The 22306-nt window shown below is 39.1% G+C and overlaps 1 protein-coding gene across 7 annotated transcripts in view; it reads right to left on the bottom strand.

Annotated features, from left to right (window-relative positions):
• The window catches only part of LOC135206235 (solute carrier family 49 member 4 homolog), a 280975-nt gene that overhangs the window by 27091 nt on the left and 231578 nt on the right, over positions 1-22306 (bottom strand). The window contains exon 1 of one of the 7 annotated variants that reach the window (XM_064237604.1): positions 14656-14798. The exons of 4 other annotated variants lie outside the window; for them this stretch is intronic. The gene's annotated coding sequence lies outside the window, so the exon portion shown is untranslated. Of the gene's footprint in view, positions 1-14349; positions 14369-14604; positions 14799-22306 lie in introns of those variants that run through there. 2 more of the 7 variants (XM_064237606.1, XM_064237608.1) reach the window with 2 other exon arrangements.

Raw genomic sequence — 22306 nt, 5'->3', positions numbered from 1 at the left:
ACATAAAAAAGGATTTTAATCCCAACGAGAAAGGAAAGGCCTGACAACACAAAACACTACAATGATCCCCCCCCCCCCCTCTCTCTCTCTCTCTCGTTTGCTGAAGCCTATATTGTTTCTGGGTCTTTAAAAAATAAGAGGGGGGGGGGGGGAACTTGAAGTCAGACGAGAAAGAAAAGGGACAAGGGACCACAACAATACACAATCCCCATCTCTCTCTCTCTCTCTCTCTCGTCTCTCCTCTCTCTCTCTCTCTATAATATATATATATATATATATATATATATATAAATGTATGTATGTATGTAAGTGTATGTGTGTATATATATATATATATACTATATATATATATATATATATATATAGGTATATATGTATGTATGGTATGAATATATATATATATATATATATATATATATATAAAAGTCATATCACATTACCGTGATTCATACACATATATCGAGCTACAAATGTCCTTTAATATCTAATTCGCTCTACCTCGGAATTAATATATTTTCATATGTTTAACCGAAGGGGAATTAATTCGGCAATAATAGCTTGTTATATGTATATGAATCACGGTAATGTGATATGACTTATATAATGGCTATGTGCGGGCAAAAGCACTACAACGCTACCGAGGACGAGGTGGGTTTGATGCAGTCTCCAAAACAAAAAATACCTGAGCGCGGCAGGTATTTGAGATGGGAGGCGGCATAAACTTATATCCTCTTGCGGTGGCGGGGTGGGCTAAGGCTTCACTGCCAGTCCTGGAATTGAAGATGTCGATGGTTCGTGCCCGTCGGCCGGCAATTCTATTATCGCCAAATAAATTCCCCTTCGGTTAAACATATATGAAAATATATTAATTCCGAGGTAGAGCAAATTAGATATCAAAGTACATTTGTAGCTCGATATATATATATATATATATATATATATATATATATATATATATATATATATATATATATATATCTACACACTCACAATAACCACGACTTTCTCTCTCTCTCTCTCTCTCTCTCTCTCTCTCTCCAAACAACCAAGAAAGACCATTTAAGCAAAATCGACGTGGCCTCGAATTGTACACTTTATGTTACTGGCAACTACTTTTGCGTAAACTGCTCGGGAAGATTTGCACCTGAACCAAGCAATCACGAATCGAGGGAACTCGGAGCACAGAAAGTTTATTTCCCAAAGCGAGCTGACTATACATCCTTTGCAGAAGCTGAAAGCGCAGGCGATGTAAACTAGTAAAATTTCGACGCAGTTGAATCTTCTCAGCCACAACCCATGAAACTCTCTGCCGGCCGTGGTGGCCTTGTGTTGTTGCTGTTCCAGAGGCACGATCAAGGCTAACTTGAAGCTTAAAGGAATAAAATAAAAACTACTCAGGCTAGAGGGGTGCAATTTGGTACGTTTGATGTTTGGAGGATGGATGATCGACATTCCAATTCGCACACCTCTAGCCTCAGTAGTTTTTAAGATCTGAGGGCGGACAGAAAAAGTGCGGACGGACAGATAATGCCATTTCAATCATTTTATTTTACAGAAAACTAAAAGTCCTCGCAACAATTTCCAACGCATTTATGTACGCAAAACGAGAAATATCCAATGGATGAACTTGAGTGGTGATTGATTTTCCGTTTGGCAATCCTTCTGGCGTTGCAACTGCGGCGTTCCTGGCAACTAAATTTTTGTCTAGTGTTGCGTATTTAAAAGGATACATAATATTATAATAATATATATCGAAAAGAAAACTAAATAATAGGCTAATCGGGCATAGATGGAGAGACTGTATACTACAGAGACCACAAAGCACCACTATATATGATGCCCAAGAAAAAAATAAGTTTCCTTTATTTTCTCCTGTTATCTTTTCTAACATGCATCGGCAGTCCATTCTGAGGAAGATTGTATTCCAAGTTAATTCTTCTTCAAGCCTTTACCAAATAACAATTGGCTTATTTCAAATATATAATAATAATAATAATAATAATAATAATAATAATAATAATAATAATAATAATAATAATAATAATAATAATAATAATAATATAGTATCTCCACAACAATACAGCTCTTTAGCAGCTACCCACTAAATGAATCTTGAAGAAGACAACAACAAAGATATGAGAACTTTAACCCGCTGTTACATATTTTTGTCTGATTATATTTCGGATACGAGAGCATAAGACGTTATAATCCCTATCATTCCTCTCCCTTCAAAGTTCAGCTTACACGACAGTTCCCCGAATATAAACTTTAAATTACGAGAGATCGTAGAAGGAACACTGTTAGGTGGCATTCATTGAAGGCAGGAAAGTAGAATTGAAAAAAAAAATCCACCGTACGTGATTTTCAAATGACCAAAGATAAACGTGAAAACAAGAGGAAGATCTTCGCGGGGAAAAAACGAAAACCAAACGCGGAGCCAGGCAGGCAGTAGTGTCCTCGCCACGGGGGATCTGTTTTGACACATGGTACTCGGAAGTAAGCCTCGGCAGTTAAACTTTGGTCCCGCGGGAGAGGTAAAACTATACCTGGAAGCTTCCCAGAACTGGAGGCTGGGTAAAGGTAAGTTTGGTGCCAGCGAAATGTTATCGAGTGCCTGGAATAACAAAGAGGGGGGGAAAGAAGAAAGAGAATAATCCACAGAGAAAATACGGGGTTAGTGTGGTTCATTCGGCATCGAGGACTGTGGTAATTCACCTTTAATTTTGATGTGTGGGCGTTTGGGTGTTGTTCTCGAACGTAAACAAACTGACGTAATTATCGTAATTATATGAATGCTTGTAAACATATACATATGTTACACACACTGGAACTATATATATATATATAATTTAAGTATATCTATAATATATATAGATATATGTATAATATATAATATATATATAGTATATATATATATCAAGGTAATGCCACAGCAAGGTGGATATATAGTAAAGGGTCGTTGAGACCGAAAGATCTCGGCACTTCTCGTTTTTTCACTTTCCTCCGTAGCATTACCTTTATTAATACACAGCATCACGCTTTCTAAATTTCGTGATCTAATACATACATACAAAAATGTATGTATGTATCATGTGTATATAAATATATATAGATTATATATTTTTCTGTTTAGAGACATCAAATAATACATACACACAAATATATATATAATATATATATATATAATATATATATATATATATATATATATATATATAGGTATATACATATATATACGTAATTGTGTGTATGTATGTATTAGTTGATGTTTCTAAGCACGCACACACGCACACACACACACACACACACACACTATATATATATAATATATATTAATAATATATATATATATATATATATATATATATATATATATATATATATATATATATATTTGCATGCTTAAAACATCAACTAATACATACATGCAAACAATTACGTATATATATGTATATACCATATATATATATATATATATATATATATATATATATATATATATATATATATTATACAATCGATGTTTCTACGGTTAAATCTATTATAAAAATAATCTGAAATAAAAGTAAAAATAAAAAATCAACAGAAAGAACCACCACTTTCGTTTTCAAAGATCACAGCGCAGCTGAAAACTGAGTCATGTACCTCAGCTGGAGTTTCCCTGTCGACTTAAATTTAAACCCACCGATTCAGTGCCACCTAAATGGAAATGACTCTCCCTACCCGGCCGCCCCTTGCCACCCTCTCCTCCCCAACCCCCTCTCTCATCATCTCTCTCCCAGTCCTAAGACCCTCAAGTTCGACCTCTTAATCAAGACAAAACTCAGCTTACCTAAAGACCCAGAATTCTAAGTTGGTAGTGATAGATTCCACAGGTCCACATCAAGCCTCTTAACACCTGCAACGCTTTACCAATAGACAAGAGCCCGTGCTGGCATAACGCCAGATTAATCTAAACTAATCAGTCAACGTGGAAATGGAAGACTGTTCGTGCACTTTCGTTGGAAACTCGGCAATTACATGTCTCAGATTTGAAAGGACTCATTCAACAAGATAGGTACTTATGTGTAAGTATCTATTTTGAAGTACGTGTAAAAATCTATATTATCTTATAAAATACAATAGAATTTAGGCAAAGGCCAAGCGCTCGGGCCTATAAGGTCATTCAGTGCTGAAAGGGAAATTGACAGTAATATCTGAAAGGTGTAATAGTAGGAAAACCTAGCAGTTGCACTATGAAACAATTGTTAGAGAAGGAGGAAAGTCACATGGAAGAAAGTGATTATGAACGGAGGTACAGTAAAAGGAATGAAAAAGGTTGCAACTGCGGGCGAAGGGACTCTGCACAGACCTTTAAGTAATGCTTCCAGTGTCATATCTTATACTTAGCTACTAATATGTACGCATTTATCTCGAAATGTATGCATAAAATCTATTATCCTATGGTTATCTAATGCAATTCCTGTCTAAACATAATATTCAGTATTTTATGTACTTCTGAAATGTTGTGTTATATAACAATAATATTATTATGATTAATCACTCAGAGATTTACGATCATGGTGACCCTACCTAAATGGCTTGACTTTCTAGGTTAAAATCCCCATAGGAAATGAAGGTTAAAGCCTACACTGGGCCTTGAACGTCCAACTGTGAGCGGGAAGGAACAGGAATGTTTCCCGCCCATGTACTTTTCATCCGTGCCCTGTGGTATCCTCGTTTCCGGCTGTCCAGCTTCCCTAACTTTGTCTTCCTCAAAATTTCATGCAGCATTTAAGGGAGAAAATCCTTGGGGCCGGGCGAAGGAGCCTCAAGTGGAATCCCATATTTGGTTAAATAATAATAATAATAATAATAATAATAATAATAATAATAATCAAGTAAGAGACTCTGGGAAAACATATGGAGCAATCCCGTATCACACAACAAACATGCAACACGGCTCCAGGAAGTCAAGGCCGAAGAAACAGGGAGAATAAAACAAAGATTCTCTGACATCACGACAGACACAGTCAGACACCAACTAAAGAAAATGCCCAACTGGAAAGCCCCAGGTCTCGATGAAGGCCATGGATACTGGCTCAAAAACTTCAAGGCCCTACACCCAAGAATAGCAGAACAACTCCAGCATTGTATCTCAAATCACCATGCGCCCAAATGGATGACCACAGGAAGAACATCCTTAGTACAAAAAGACAAGAGTAAGGGAAATATAGCCAGTAACTACAGGCCTATCACCTGCCTACCAATAATGTGGAAGTTACTAACAGGTATCATCAGTGAAAGGCTATACAACTACCTAGAGGAGACAAACACCATCCCCCACCAACAGAAAGGCTGCAGAAGGAAGTGTAGGGGCACAAAAGACCAGCTCCTGATAGACAAAATGGTAATGAAGAACAGTAAGAGAAGGAAAACCAACCTAAGCATGGCATGGGTAGACTATAAGAAAGCCTTCGACATGATACAACACACATGGCTAATAGAATGCCTGAAAATATATGGGGCAGAGGAAAACACCATCAGCTTCCTCAAAAATACAATGCGCAACTGGAATACAATACTTGCAAGCACTGGAATAAGACTAGCAGAGGTTAATATCAGGAGAGGGATCTTCCAGGGCGACTCGCTGTCCCCACTACTCTTCGTAGTAGCCATGATTCCCATGACAAAAGTACTGCAGAAGATGGATGCTGGGTACCAACTCAAGAAAAGAGGCAGCAGAATCAACCATCTGATGTTCATGGACGACATCAAGCTGTATGGTAAGAGCATCAAGGAAATAGATACCCTAATCCAGACAGTAAGGATTGTATCTGGGGACATCAGGATGGAGTTTGGAATAGAAAAATGCGCCTTAGTCAACATACAAAAGGGCAAAGTAACAAGGACTGAAGGGATAAAGCTACCAGATGAAAACAACATCAAATACATAGATGAGTCGGGATACAAATACCTGGGAATAATGGGAGGGGATATAAAACACCAAGAGATGATGGACACGATCAGGAAAGAATATATGCAGAGACTCAAGGCGATACTCAAGTCAAAACTCAACGCTGGAAATATGATAAAAGCCATAAACACATGGGCAGTGCCAGTAATCAGATACAGCGCAAGAATAGTGGAATGGACGAAGGCAACTTCGCAGCATAGACCAGAAAACGAGGAAACATATGACAATACACAAAGCACTACACCCAAGAGCAAATACGGACAGACTATACATAACACGAAAGGAAGGAGGGAGGGGACTACTAAGCAACTAAGCGTAGAGGACTGCATCAACATCGAGAACGGAGCACTGGGGCAATATCTGAAGACCAGTGAAGACGAGTGGCTCAAGAGTGCATGGGAAGAAGGACTGATAAAAGTAGACGAAGACCCAGAAATATACAGACAGGAGAAAGACAAACAGAACAGAGGACTGGCATAACAAACCAATGCACCGACAATACATGAGACAGACTAAAGAACTAACCAGCGATGATACGTGGCAATGGCTACTGAGGGGAGAGCTAAAGAAGGAAACTGAAGGAATGATAACAGCGGCACAAGATCAGGTCCTAAGAACCAGATATGTTCAAAGAACGATAGATGGAAATAACATCTCTCCCATATGTAGGAAGTGCAATACGAAAAATGAAACCATAAACCACATAGCAAGCAAATGTCCGGCGCTTGCACAGAACCAGTACAAAAAGAGGCATGATTCAGTAGCAAAAGCCCTCCACTGGAGCCTGTGCAAGAAACACCAGCTACCTTGTAGTAATAAGTGGTACGAACACCAACCTGAAAGAGTGATAGAAAACGATCAGGCAAAGATCCTCTGGGACTATGGTATCAGAACAGATAGGGTGATACGTGCAAATCGACCAATCTTTGATTGACAAAGTCAAGAAGAAAGTATCACTCATTGATGTCGCAATACCATGGGACACCAGAGTTGAAGAGAAAGAGAGGGAAAAAATGGATAAGTATCAAGACCTGAAAATAGAAATAAGAAGGATATGGGATATGCCAGTGGAAATTGAACCCATAATCATAGCAACACTAGGCATGATCCCAAGATCCCTGAAAAGGAATCTGGAAAAACTAGAGGCTGAAGTAACTCCAGGACTCATGCAGAAGAGTGTGATCCTAGAAACGGCGCACCTAGTAAGAAAAGTGATGGACTCCTAAGGAGGCAGGATGCAACCCGGAACCCCACACTATAAATACCACCCAGTCGAATTAGAGGACTGTGATAGAGCAAAAAATAAAAAATAAAATAAAATAATAATAATAATAATAATACAGAACAACTCCAGCATTGTATCTCAAATCACCATGCGCCCAAATGGATGACCACAGGAAGAACATCTTTAGTACAAAAAGACAAGAGTAAGGCAAATATAGCCAGTAACTACAGGCCTATCACCTGCCTACCAATAATGTGGAAGTTACTAACAGGTATCATCAGTGAAAGGCTATACAACTACCTAGAGGAGACAAACACCATCCCCCACCAACAGAAAGGCTGCAGAAGGAAGTGTAGGGGCACAAAAGACCAGCTCCTGATAGACAAAATGGTAATGAAGAACAGTAGGAGAAGGAAAACCAACCTAAGCATGGCATGGATAGACTATAAGAAAGCCTTCGACATGATATAACACACATGGCTAATAGAATGCCTGAAAATATATGGGGCAGAGGAAAACACCATCAGCTTCCTCAAAAATACAATGCGTAACTGGAATACAATACTTACAAGCTCTGGAATAAGACTAGCAGAGGTTAATATCAGGAGAGGGATCTTCCAGGGTGACTCACTGTCCCCACTACTCTTCGAAGTAGCCATGATTCCCATGACGAAAGTACTGCAGAAGATAGATGCCGGGTACCAACTCAAGAAAAGAGGCAACAGAATCAACCATCTGATGTTCATGGACGACATCAAGCTGTATGGTAAGAGCATCAAGGAAATAGATACCCTAATCCAGACTGTAAGGAATGTATCTAGGGACATCAGGATGGACTTTGGAATAGAAAAATGCGCCTTAGTCAACATACAAAAAGGCAAAATAACGAGAACTGAAGGGATAAAGCTACCAGATGGGAGCAACATCAAGCACATAGATGAGACTGGATACAAATACCTGGGAATAATGGAAGGAGGGGACATAAAACACCAAGAGATGAAGGACACGATCAGGAAAGAATATATGCAGAGACTCAAGGCGATACTCAAGTCAAAACTCAACGCTGGAAATATGATAAAAGCCATAAACACATGGGCAGTGCCAGTAATCAGATACAGCGCAGGAATAGTGGAATGGACGAAGGCAGAACTGCGCAGCATTGATCAGAATACCAGGAAACATATGACAATACACAAAGCACTACACCCAAGAGCAAACACGGACAGACTATACATAACACGAAAGGAAGGAGGGAGGGGATTACTAAGTATAGAGGACTGCGTCAACATCGAGAACAGAGCACTGGGGCAATATCTGAAAACCAGTGAAGACGAGTGGCTAAAGAGTGCATGGGAAGAAGGACTAATAAAAGTAGACGAAGACCCAGAAATATACAGAGACAGGAGAATGACAAACAGAACAGAGGACTGGCACAACAAACCAATGCACGGACAATACATGAGACAGACTAAAGAACCAGCCAGCGATGACACATGGCAATGGCTACATAATCATAGGAACACTAGGCACGATCCCAAGATCCCTGAAAAAGAATCTAGAAAAACTAGAGGCTGGAGTAGCTCCAGGACTCATGCAGAAGAGTGTGATCCTAGAAACGGCGCACATAGTAAGAAAAGTTATGGACTCCTAAGGAGGCAGGATGCAACCCAGAACCCCACACTATAAATACCACCCAGTCGAATCGGAGGACTGTGATAGAGAGAGAGAGAGAAAAAAAATAATAATACTAATGACGAATCTTCCATTGCCAATTGGCCCTCTAAAAATCAATCATAAATCAGTGATGATTTACTACATTCAAATTTAAAATTCTACAGCCGCATAACGCTCGGATAGTCTCATTGAATATCAAGTCGGCTTTCCGCACAAATACTTTCCGATGAACTCTATAGGAACCTATACACGAAAAAAAATAAAAAAAAGTTGTAAGACTAACGCCAGCATTCGGAGCACATATTATACTCTTCGGAGAATACCTTGCTCTTTACGCGCTATGAATGGAGGATGAGCGACAGATTTCCCCGGAATCAATGTTCGTGTGAATGGTTCCACTGCACAAGAAGAAGAAGAAGAAGAAGAAGAAGAAGGAAGAGAAGAAAAATGTGTCCCAGCGGTACTCGGCGTATTGTACCGGCGGACAATCAATCCACCCTTCCCTACCAGTAGGCTATTCCCTAATCACCCATACCACACCGCTATCATTTGAATAGTGTACCTGATCAGAGGCTTTCCTTTCCCCCAGAATGCACCTGGACGCTTTTGCCGCTCAGTGTCGTTTATTTTTCCACTGTTGTTGTTATTGTTTGTGTTGTTTTCCCTTCGTTGGTACGAGAAACTATCTGCTGTTGTTGCTTTGTTGCTTTTGCTTGCCAATATTCTCCACCAGATTTTGGGGCAGATACGGCTACCTAGTTGCGTTCCATCGGTCTATGGATCAGAAAGCTCCAATCTCTGTTGTTTCCCTTTCCTCTAGAACGAACCTGGACGCTTGTGGTTCGATGTTGTTTCTTTGTCACTGTTGTTGCTCCTTTTGTTCTTTTTCCCCTGTGATAGTACGAGAACCCATCAGTTGTTGCTGTCGTTGCTTGCCAACATTCTCTGACGGATATTGGGGCGGATACGGCTACTCCGTTGCGTCCTGTCAGTCTATGGATCAGAAAAATCCATCTCTATTGTTTAAAAATGCCTAATTGGTACATCTCGCGAGAGATTACGATACATGGGTTTCCGTTAGGTTTATCTGCACTTGCTCTGTTCACTAATAGTTACGACAACAGGGAAAACAATCGGCAATTTCTTTTACGAATATTAAAAAAGACAGTTCAAGTTTAACGAACAAAGATATGCCATCTTTCTTTGGTGTTTGCTTTTAAAAATTTGCCACGACCTAATTCAACGTCAAAGACCGTGACCGTTCCCCCCCCAAAAAAAAAAAATTTGTATATATATATATATATATATATATATATATATATATATATATATATAATATATATACATCGTTGAAAAACAAATTCTAAACAGCACCCACGAACGAGGAACCATTTCCGGTAATTTCGTGAACCCGAAAGTCCGACATTTTCAAGCGGATGATGTTACGTGCAGTTTTTGCAATATAACATCTGCTCATTAAAAGAATATATTTGATATGATCTCTCAGTAGTCTTGTTTAACAAAATGTCAATGCCAAGTATGACTGGCAGATTGATTGCTTTTTTTCTATAATGGAGGCGTGCCAATAAGGGTCACAGAGGGCGACGTATATGACTATATATTCTAGAAAATGACCATTTCTTTATGCATTTGAAGCATACGGGAGGAAAACACGACCTTAGTCTATCACGGATCCTTCAAACGAGAAATGAAATTAGCTACCAATAGAATATTTCCTCTTATCTCCTACTGCCCGGGAACTAATATGTAATACATGTGAAAGCTTCCTGCAAAAGACCAGCCTCCTGAAATGAAAATTACCATTTGACTGAAAGCACAAAAGAAAGCAAAACATTCTACAGTTTCAAGACAATGTCAGACGAAAATGCAACGAAAAATCGAACGGCTTAAGACTTCACGGTCTCCAGAAGGTCTTTCTTGACGGGTGCAACAAAAATCTGAAAGAGGTGGCAGTAAACAGTGTATAGGCAGTTCTTGAATGCACCTCCTTAAGAAGACCGATGAAAAGGGCACAGAAAAGTAATCTCCACCAAGACCTGATTGGTTGAACGTAACCCAGGTTGGAAAAACGAACTAGGTTTCAGGGGACACAACCCGGCCTTCGGTTCGACCGCCAAAGTGTAAAAACGAACATGAAAACTACTATAGTAGATTCACATGTCTAGGCCAGTCCCTTACGACGCTCCTGATTGGCTGTTGATAAGCCAATCACAGGGCTGGAAACTTTCAGTCTCTCGAGAGAGTTACAAAGGCAGGATGTATGTTCCACCTCTCCTGAGGGATACTTTTGAAAGACGTATACCTCAGGAGAGATGGAACATACATCCTGCCTATGTAACTCTCTCGAGAGACTGATAGTTTCTAGCCCTGTGATTGGCTTATCAACAGCCAATCAGGAGCGTCGTAAGGGACTGGCCTAGACATGAGATGCACGGTTCATGTGAATCTACTATAGTGGCCCACCCGAAAAAGGAGAAAAATCTCATATAATTCAGTTTGTAGACTATGCATGCGTTACCTCCAAAGCACCTAAGAACCAACTTTCAGTATTTTTTCAGGCATGAAATTAATCGCACTAGAAAAGATTTGCAAAAAGAATCCACACGTTAACCCGAACCGTACCTTATATAATTTGCATACATCCATGAAATATAACTTCATTCAATTATTTCCTTCCTGTCCACTTTTATTTCAACGAAATGAACAGTATGCAAAAAAGAACGGTTAAATTTCCGGCCAACTCTAAAGAAAGGTCACAGGGTTACGTGCAGAGAGAGAGAGAGAGAGAGAGAGAGAGAGAGAGAGAGAGAGAGAGAGAGAGAGAGAGAGAGAGAGAGAGAGTACGCCAAAACCGAGGTCGAACAATGCAGAAAGGTCACAGTGTCAATCCCTATCAAAGGTGGGCTCACAACTTCCAACAGCGCTGCAAAGTGGCGAGTTTTGGTCTCATTTGTCTCGCTGTTTATGCTCTCACAGCACCTCGTCCGTTTGTACGTGTGAAAGCAAACATGCAGCACATCTGGTGAGCTCGTTATACGCACAGCGCTTACCAGTCTATCGGAGTATGTTGTGTGAACCAAGGCCCCAGAACACCCCCAACACAAGCATAGACGATTCACTTTCAGAATGTACAGTTCCCTCCGTCTTCTCCTGCGTTTTTCGAACTGTTTAAACTGGTCCCCTCCCAACAACTCACCCACCTCCTTTTTTATTAGATGATATGGTGTTTTCACGTTGCATGGAACCAGTGGTTATTCAGCAACGGGACCAACGGCTTTACTTGACTTCCGAACCACGTCGAGAGTGAACTTCTATCAGCAGGTATACGCACCTCTCACACCTCAATGGAATGCCCGAGAATCGAACTCGCGGCCACCAAGGTGGCAGGCCAATACCAATACCGATGACGCCACTGAGACGCTCCCTCTCACTTTTTTTTATGTAAGTCCTAATCCCCGTTGGAGGGGTGATGAACTTCATTTAGATTTCTTTGCAGTTTTCGTACTTCAAGAATGTGTCGACCATCATTTAGTTGTGAGAAATTCAAAATAAAAACTCACTACGCAAACAGTGAAGAAATCGAGAAATAAGACGACACTGGGACTAATCAATACAACATATGCATCTGGTAAAAAGTGACCAGTAGATTCTACAGATATAAAGAGCAGTAAGCTAATATATGCATCTGGATTCGACAGATATAAGTACGTCTGAGCGGAGGATACATTTATAGCTTTCTTCTAGGTCAGGTAATTATCGTTTCCTCTTCTCATAGCCCGGACCTGAAATTGAATACCCGGCCGGGCATCCGAAAAAAAAGGAATTTCTTTCTTAATTTAGTTCCAGGCTTCGTAGTGACAAGCGTTTCCAAAATGTTAAGAAATGGAGATGTTCACAGGGCAATGTGGCTAATCAATGCTAAATATATATCAGGTAAAAGTGACCAATATATATAAGATACTATATATATGTGTGCTTGTACGTATGTCTGTCTATATATATATATGATATATATATATATATATCTATATATATATATAATATATATATATAGTATATATATATATATATATATATATATATATATATAATAGATATATATATATATATATATATATATATATATATATATATATATATACAAAGCAATACTATTATTTTCACTTAGTTGAAAAACTTGAACTATCAAACCGTCAAATGGGACAAGCAGAAAGGACTATCACCAAAATGCAAAGAAACCTCTAGAGAATAAGATCCCTAAATGGGATAAAGGGAAAATAAAAGAGACAATAAAAAAGAAATTGGCGATAGTCACAATACAAATGACATATCGCTTATAGTAAACTAGCATTTTTTAACAGATAAAAATTAGGTGACATCATACAAGATATACAGTAAGAAGCGGCATAACAACAATAAAGAAGATTCTTGAAATGTCTTGAAACAACGTCCTGGTCGTTGAATGTTGCGAATAACAAGTAAGTCCTTCGGCGCAATCGAGTTTTCCGAACAGCAGCTGGCGCCTCGTTGGACGGGTGGGTTGAATCCTCGCCTACCGATTCGGTAGTCGCGAGTTCGATTCGCTGCTCTGCCACCGTGGAATCAGAGGAATTTATTTCTGGTGATTAGAAATTCATTTCTCGATATAAGGTGGTTTGGATCCCACAATAAGCTGTAGGTCCTGTTGCTTGGTAACCAATTGGTTCCTGGCCCCGTAAAAATATCTAATCTTTCGAGCCAGCCCTAGGAGAGCTGTTAACCAGTTCAGTGGTCTGGTTAAACTAAGATATATCTAACTTGACTGTACAGCAGCTATAAAATAGGTCTATCTATCGGTGGTCTCGGTACAATGCTGTACGAGCCGCGGCCTATGAAACTTTAACCACTGCCTGGTGGTGGCCTGTCCTATGTAGTTGCCAGAAGCACGATTATGGCTAACTTTAACCTTAAAAAAATTTTTAAAAAATACTATGGCTACGTAGAGGGCTGCAATTTGGTATGCTTGATGATTGGAGGGTGAATGATCAACATACCAATTTGCAGCCCTCTAACCTCAGTAGTTTTTAAGATCTGAGGACGGACGGAAAAAATGTGAACGGAAAAGAAGAAAATGGGGACGGGCAGACAAAACCGGCACAACAGTTTCCTTTTACAAAAAACTAAAAATGGAAAATATCTATTTACACACACACACACACACACACACACACACACACACACACATATATATATATATATATATATATATATATATATATATATATATATATATATATTAAACATCTACATATATACTATCAAATGTCTATTAAAACATCTAAATATCTATTCAAATGAATGCCACCTGGACTTGTAACGGGGAAGCAGCGAGGATATCACAAGGTCGGTATGATTCAAACACAGAAGCATGTTACGGATCTCAAGTGCCAAATCTTACACGTTCATTAAGAAATATTGCAAAAAAAGCAACTACCTGAAGCACCGCCACGTCTTCACCACAATCACTGATACACTATGCCAAGTATTTCTTGCCACTCACGAGGTATCATCTCCAGTTTCGCGTGCGCTAACACCTGGGCAAATCTTTCACGCTTACTATAAACACCTGCGCCCAGCCTCCTCTGAGCGCCATACTTATATATGTGCATATCGAGCAGTTTCAAAAGACGTTTCTGCTGTCTAGACAATGAATGCCAAGAAGAAGAAGGACTTGGAACGAGTCATTTACCTCCAAATGACGCCCCAGGTTTGCTACTCAAGTATACTTCCCGTGCCTTACCATCACACCAGCTGTAACTAGAGCGAAGGGATACGAGTATATGTAGTGACACTCGTCCACCCTAATTCGGGCTCTATTTGTGACTGCCTTATGCAAATAACAAAAGTATCTAGGGGGCCTTAACCAGAACAATGGCCCAGGCATTCTTTCTGACTCCGGCCTTGAGCTGCGGTCTCAGTTGCGCAATACAACAATGATTAAGCATCAGTAAAGCATGACATTGACAAATTTGTAACTTTTTATCTTCTTTTTTTCTGCTAAAAATAATTCCGACTAGTTTTGTTTTTTTTGGACACAAAATCGTATCGACTAGTTTTTATTTTATTTTATTATTTTTTTGTCATAAAATGCTACCGACTAATTATTTTCATTTTTTTGGTTCCAAAATGATACCGCCTAATTTTCTCTGTTGGTCATAAAATGAGAGACTTATTTATTTTGATTTGGTCACAAGAATGTAAAGATTAATTTTTTCTTTAGGTCACAAACTGGTACTTTTTTTTTTTGCCACAAAATGATACCAACCATTTTTTTTTCACAAAATGGTACCATTTAATTTTTTTTTTTTCACAAAATGGTCCCGACTAATTTTTATTTTTCACAAAGTGGTATCGACTACTTTTTTTTCCTGTTGGTGACAAAATGATACCAACTAATGTTTTCATTGTTTGGTCATAAAATGGTAAGAATTTAATTGTTTGAGCACAAAATGGTACTAATTTATTGTTTGGTCATAAAATGGTAAGAATTTTTTTTGTTTGGTAACAATATGGTACTAATTTTATTGTTTGGTCACCATATGGCATTAATTTTTTGGTTTTGGTCACAAAATGGTACTAATTTCATTGTTTAATCACAAAATGGTACTAATTACTTTTCACAAAATATTACTAATTTTATTGTTTGGTCACAAAATGGTACTAATTTTATTTTTTCATAAAATGGCACTAATTTAATTGTTTTGTCACAAAATGGTACTAATTTTTTTGTAACAAAATGTTATTAATTTAATTGTTTGGTCACAAAATGTTATTGATTTAATTGTATGGTCACAAAATGGTACTAAGTATTTTTGGTCACAAAATGGTATTAATTATCTGGTTTGGTCACAAAATGGTACCGACTACTTATCTAATTTTTAGTTTACAAGAAATGCCAATGGTTTTTAAACCCTACTCATAAATACGCACAGCCATTAGTAGTAAGGCATACATCCACACACCTTATTTAATTGGGTTCTAATTTACATCCACATCCACTGCATAACGATGATTAACGAACGGCGCAACTGATAAAATCGCGGTTAACGACACGTATACTGAAAGGGAAATCACATTTTCTGATAGCTGTGCGAGGCGAGGCACAAGCAAGATGAATCGCTGTTTAAAAGACATGTGTGTGTGTTATGGAGGGGGAATGTCACGGCTACAGGATCGATACAGGATGGAAACGATGCGTGATGACTAATAGAGCAGTCCATGGCGTATGGGGGAGCACCAGAGAGAAACAAAAACAAAAAATAAAAAATAAATAAATAAAAATAAATAAATAAAACTATTCTGTGGCTGCGAAATAGTCTTCAAGCTCCTTAATTAAAACTTTGTTTAGAATTTGCGAAACTACGTGTATGTGTATATAATATAGTATATATATATATATATATATATTATATATATATATATATATATATATATATATATATATATATATATATATGTATGTATGTATTTATAAATATGTGTACATTAAGCCACAAATGTCCTTTAATATCCAACTGGCTCTACCTTGAAATAAATATAGTTTCATTATATGTTAACCGAAGGGGAATTTTTTTTAGTTGATAATACTTTCGTCCACTCATGGATTCGAACCAGCGGACAGAGGAGATATCAGTGACGTCACTGAATTCCTGTTCCTAATCTGTGCGCTGGTTCGAATCCACGAGAGGGCGAAATTCTTATCAACTAAAAATTGCCCCTTCAGTTAACATTATATGAAACTATATTAATTCCGAGTTACAGCGAACTGGATCTTAAAGGACATTTTTAGCTTAATGCATATTTATGAACCACTACCCTGCGGTAGGGGTTTATGAATACTACCACCGTAGGTCCTGCGTGTCATCAAAGGCGACTAAAAGGACAGCTGCTACCTTGCAGTCGTATTGTTTTAGTAAAAGGCTTGGCCAATCGCCAATAACTGTGGAAACTGCTGCCTTGCGGTCTTAATTTTTAGTGAAAGGCTAGGCCCACCGCCAATAACTGTGGAAACTGCTGCCTTGCAGTCTTACTTTTTAGAAAAGGCTAGGCCCACTGCCAATAATTGCGGAAACTGCTGCCTTGCAGTCTTACTTTTTCATTAAAAGGCTAGGCCCACCGCCAATAACTGTGGAAACTGCTGCCTTGCAGTCTTACTTTTTAGTAAAAGGCTAGGCCCCTGCCAAATTAATTGGGCAAAACTGCTGCCTTGCAAGTCTTCTTTTTCAATTAAAGGCCAGGCCCACCGCCAATAACTGTTTGGAAAAACTGCCTGCCCTTCAGGTCTTACTTTTTTAGTAAGGCTAGGCCCACTGCCAATAATTGCGGAAACTGCTGCCTTGCAGTCCTTACTTTTTGCATAAGAAAAGGCTCCGGCCCCACCGCCAATAACTGTGGAAACTGCTGCCTTGCAGTCTTACTTTTTTAGTAAAAGGGCTAGGCCCCACCCGCCCGGAATAACGTGGAAAAAACTCTCCTTTGCTAGTCTTAATTTTTAGGTAAGGCTTAGTCCCACCGCCAATAATTGTGGAACTGCTGCCTTGCAGTCTTACTTTTTCTTAGTAAAAGGCTAGGCCCTAAGGACCGCCAATAACTGTGGCAAACTTGCTGCCTTTGCTTAGTTCTTACTTTTTTTAGTAAAGCTTAGGCCCACTGCCAATAATTGGCGGAAACTGCTGCCTTGCAGTCTTACTTTTTCATAAAAGGCTAGGCCCACCGCCATAACTGTGGAAAACTGCTGCCTTGCAGTCTTACTTTTTTAGTAAAAAGGCTAGGCCCACCGCAATAACTTGGGAAACTGCTGCTTGCGTCTTACTTTTTAGTAAAAGGCTAGGCCCCCGCCAATAATGGTGGAAACTGCCTGCTTGCGTCTTACTTTCTAGTAAAGGCAGGCCCACCGGCCATAACTGTGGAAAACTGCTGCCTTCAGTCTTACTTTTAGTAAAAGGCTAGGCCACTGCCATAATTGCGGAAACTGCTGCCTTGCAGTCTTACTTTTTTCATTAAAAGGCTAAGGCCACCGCCAAATAATGTGGAAAAACTGCTTCCGGTGAATTTCAGTCAATTACTTTTTTTTTAGTAAAAGGATGAGGGGCGCCCACCGCCAATAACTGTGGAAACTGCTGCCTTGGCAGTCTTAACTTTTTCCATTAAAAGGCTAGGCCCGTACACCGCCAATAACTGCTGGAAATGCTGCTGCAGTCCTTTACTCTTTTCCATTTAAAAGGATTAAGCCCACGCCATAACTGTGGAAACTGCTGCTTGCAAGTCTTTACTTTTTATTAAAAGGCTAGGCCCAACCGCCAATAACTGTGGAAACTGCGCCGCGGTCTTAACTTTTGATTAAAACAAGGCTAGGCCACCGCCAATAACCTTGGCGAAACTGCTGCCTTGCAGTCACTTTTTAGTAATTTTTAAAAGGCTAGGCCAAACCCACTGGGCCAATAATTGGCCGGAAACGCGCTTGCCAGTCCAATTAACTTTTTGCATTAAAAGGCTAGGCACCGGCCCAATAAAACTGTTGGAAATGCTGCCTTGCGTCTTATTTCTTAGTAAAAGGCTAGGCCCACTGCAATTTTTAAATGCGGCGAAAACTGAAATGGCCTTGCAGGTTTACTTTTCCCATAAAAGGCTTCCGGCCAACGTCAACTGTGGAAACGCTGCCTTGCCAGTCTTACTTTCTAGTAAAAGGCTAGGCACACTGCCAAATAATTGCGGAAAAACTGTGCCTGCAGATTACTTATTCAGTAAAAGGCTAGGCCAACAGCCAATACACTGTGGGATACTGCTGCCCGGTGCAGTCTTACTTTTTAGTAAAAGGCAGGACCACGCCACTAATTGCGGAAAACTGCTGCATTGCAGTCTTACTTTTTCATTAAAAGGCTAGGGACCACCGCCAAAACTGTGGAAATGCTGTCTTCGCAGTCTTACTATTTCATTAAAAGGCTACGCCCACCGCCAATAAAACTGTGGTAAAACTGCTGTACTTCGCAGTATTACTTTTTTTAGGTAAAAGGCTAAGGGCCCACCGCCAATAAACTGTGGAAACTCAGCTGCCCTTGCAGTCCTTACTTTTTAGTAAAATGGCTAAGGCCCACCGCCAATAACCGTGGAAACTGCTTGGTCTTGCAGTCTACTCGTTTTTCATTAAAAGGCCTAGGCCCCCCACCCGCCAACTAACTGTGGAAATGCTGTCTTGCAGGTGGACTATTTAGTCAAAGGCTAGGCCCACCGCGAGTAACTTTGGCTGATGACAGCAAGGGCATGTGGTCGTAAAAATCCCTTTACCAAACAATAAACCATGCCTGATGTTGTGAGGAAAGGCACATCTGGCAACCGACCCCCTTGTGGATAACGGGGGAAAGAAGAAGAGTCATGTTTAAGAACAAAGGTGATGTGATAAAAATTCGTATGTACTTGTATATGTATATGTTATATACACACACATATATATATATATATATATATATATATATATATATATATATATATATATATATATATATATATATAAACATAATACGTAACATGGGATAACTATACAATCAGCTGCACTCGTGCCGAAACACGTGTACAGTTCGTGACTCCGATGCTTGGGGAGATGATTATACCCAGTCTCGTGGCGTGCAGAGGGTGTGGTCACAGCGAGGAAAGGAAAGGAAAGAGAGGAAGAAGAGGATAGAAAGGAAGAAGAGAGAGGGGGGTTGGGCTTGGGGGAACGGGGGAGGAGGTTAAGGGGAAGACAATAAGCTGAATGCTACTATAATCTGAGGGCACAGGGATGGCGAAGGGGGGAAGGTGGTCAAGGTCAATTAATATAACCAAGAAGAAAGTTCTGCAAGATTGCAGATAAACGGTTTCTTTCTTTGACTTTTGCAGGAGTCATTCGCAGGCGGTTATTATCATTAGACGTCCACAAGAGGCATTCTGAGAGAGAGAGAGAGAGAGAGAGAGAGAGAGAGAGAGAGAATCTTACCCATCGGATAAGGACAAAGTCATACATCCAAAACAGAGGTATTCTGAGAGAGAGAGAGAGAGAGAGAGAGAGAGAGAGAGAGAGAAGATTGAGAGAGAGAGCTTACCCATCTGGTAAGGAAAAAGTTGACAGAGAAGACTAATGGCAGAAGGGATACGGCGGTGCCAAAAATGCCGTCTATCTTTAGACCCAAAAATGAGAGATGACTACTAAAAATCCTTCCTCCTTTCCCTGTAAGTCCATTTGTCACTGGTTCGACGCCCCTCCCCGTCCACCCTAACCCCCCCCCTTTTTTTTTTGGGGGGGGGGCGGGAGGGTGTGGTATTGAATCGATCCTAGTACAAACGCTACGTCCCGTAAAAAATTATGATAAACAAAATTTGCTGCCAACGTTTTTGACGTCGATAATACAGTCTGGTTATGTAGTTACAAAATGGCGTGTTTGAGATAATGCATTTGCATGATTTTTAAATAATTGTTAAATTTTTACTCAGTCTTTTTGTGCAAACTTTTAACTTGCTGCATGCAAAGTACTATGCTCAAGTTTAAAAATCAGAATTCGATACACGATCACGACACGAGAACGAGTGTCCAAGGAGAATGCTTAAAAGGATACATTAAACTGATACAGTGAAAACTGCCAACTTGCTACATGCTGCTTTACAGGTCACTGACTCAACCTGTTTACTAAGGCAAACTAATATATCTTTATATAACGGCTAATATAGTTCACATACTCCAGACTATATTTCAGTTCAGTTTGGAAATGGAATATGAAATTTAGGATAAAGGCCATGCGCTGGGGCCCAAGAGGTCATTCAGCACTGAAATTGAAATTGACAGGGTGTAACATGAGGAAAACCTCGCAGTTGCACTGTGAAGCAATTGTTAGAGAGAGTGGAAAGTCAGATGCGAGTAGTAGAATATGAACGGGAGTACAGTTAAAGGAATGAAAGAGGCTGCACCCAGGGGCCGAAGTAACGCTGCAAAGAACCTAAATGATGCCTACAGTGCACCTCACGTACAGCGTCAGTTCAGTTTGTGATTTTGTCAACTATAAGGCTCCTTATATTCAAAACAAGACTGATCAGCCAATTTAGGTTCTTCATTGATATATTTAATGACTTTTTGATCACTAAAACATTCCCTTCAAGGGAGCAGAACCTTTTCGATAGATCCTGAATCTGATTCAACTCTAGAAACTGACACTTCCAATATATTTCACCCTATTCTTGCTTTCTCCGGGTCTGGGCTACAAGTGCATTAGTGTCGAATTAGCCCTTGTATTTTCAATAATAATAATAATAATAATAATAATAATAATAATAATAATAATAATAATGGAGAAACAAATCCACAGATTAGTATAGCGCCTCAGTGGCGTGGTCGGTATGGTGTTGGCGTACCACCTCGGTGGCCGCCAGTTCGATTCTCGGGCATTCCACTAAGGGTTTAGAGATGTGTATTTCTGGTGTTAGAAGTTCACTCTCGACGTGGTTCGGAAGTCACGTAGAGCCGTTGGTCCCATTGATGGATAACCACTGGTTCCATGGAACGTAAAAAACCTTACAAACAAACCATAGATTAGTATGGGAATGTATATTTAAAAATAAAACTCTAGATATTCCCTAAAGCAAGCGCTGTGTATGATGTTATAATAATAATAATAATAATAATAATAATAATAATAATAATAATAATAATAATAATAATAATAATAATAATAATAATAATAAGCATAGAGGACTGCGTCAACATCGAAAACAGAGCACTGGGGCAATATATGAAGATCTGTATCAGCTCAGAAAAAGATTACTTTAAGCTGATTAGCATTGTAGCAGCAATCAAATTCAATAAATTATGCTTAAATGAAGGGTTCTAAAATATAATAATAATAATAATAATAATAATAATAATAATAATAATAATAATAATAATAATAATAATATTTGCGGTTCCGGAATCATGTGGCCTTTATAGCCCGAAGGAGATCCATCAACTCATTTCTTTCATGAAAGTTACTTATTGGGTAATGCTTTGTTGTTTACACGTACTTTTTACACGTATTTATCGGTTAGTTTGATTTCCCTTCAGTTGTCTGTTTATGAATTACTGTCTTCTCTTTCTACCCTCTCTTGGTTCATATACGACATTCTATTTTAGGGAAGTTTGTTACACGGCCTAAGGCACTCTTTAGCTTTTCCCATAATAATAATAATAATAATAATAATAATAATAATAATAATAATAATAATATGCTCTCTTAAAAAGAACGGCATCAATGGCACTGATTTTATATAAGGTCTAATTGAAAAGACCTTGTATAAAATCACTTCCAGTGACGGCGCCATTCTTTTTAATAGAACATGTATAAAAGAACGTCTATTCCTTTCAAAACAAAAAAAAAATGATAATAATA

This window comes from Macrobrachium nipponense, chromosome 29, assembly GCF_015104395.2.
Source record: "Macrobrachium nipponense isolate FS-2020 chromosome 29, ASM1510439v2, whole genome shotgun sequence".
Lineage (NCBI taxonomy): Eukaryota > Metazoa > Arthropoda > Malacostraca > Decapoda > Palaemonidae > Macrobrachium > Macrobrachium nipponense.
The sequence above is the reverse complement of the archived record's forward strand: the minus strand, read 5'-3'. Positions and strand labels throughout refer to the sequence as shown.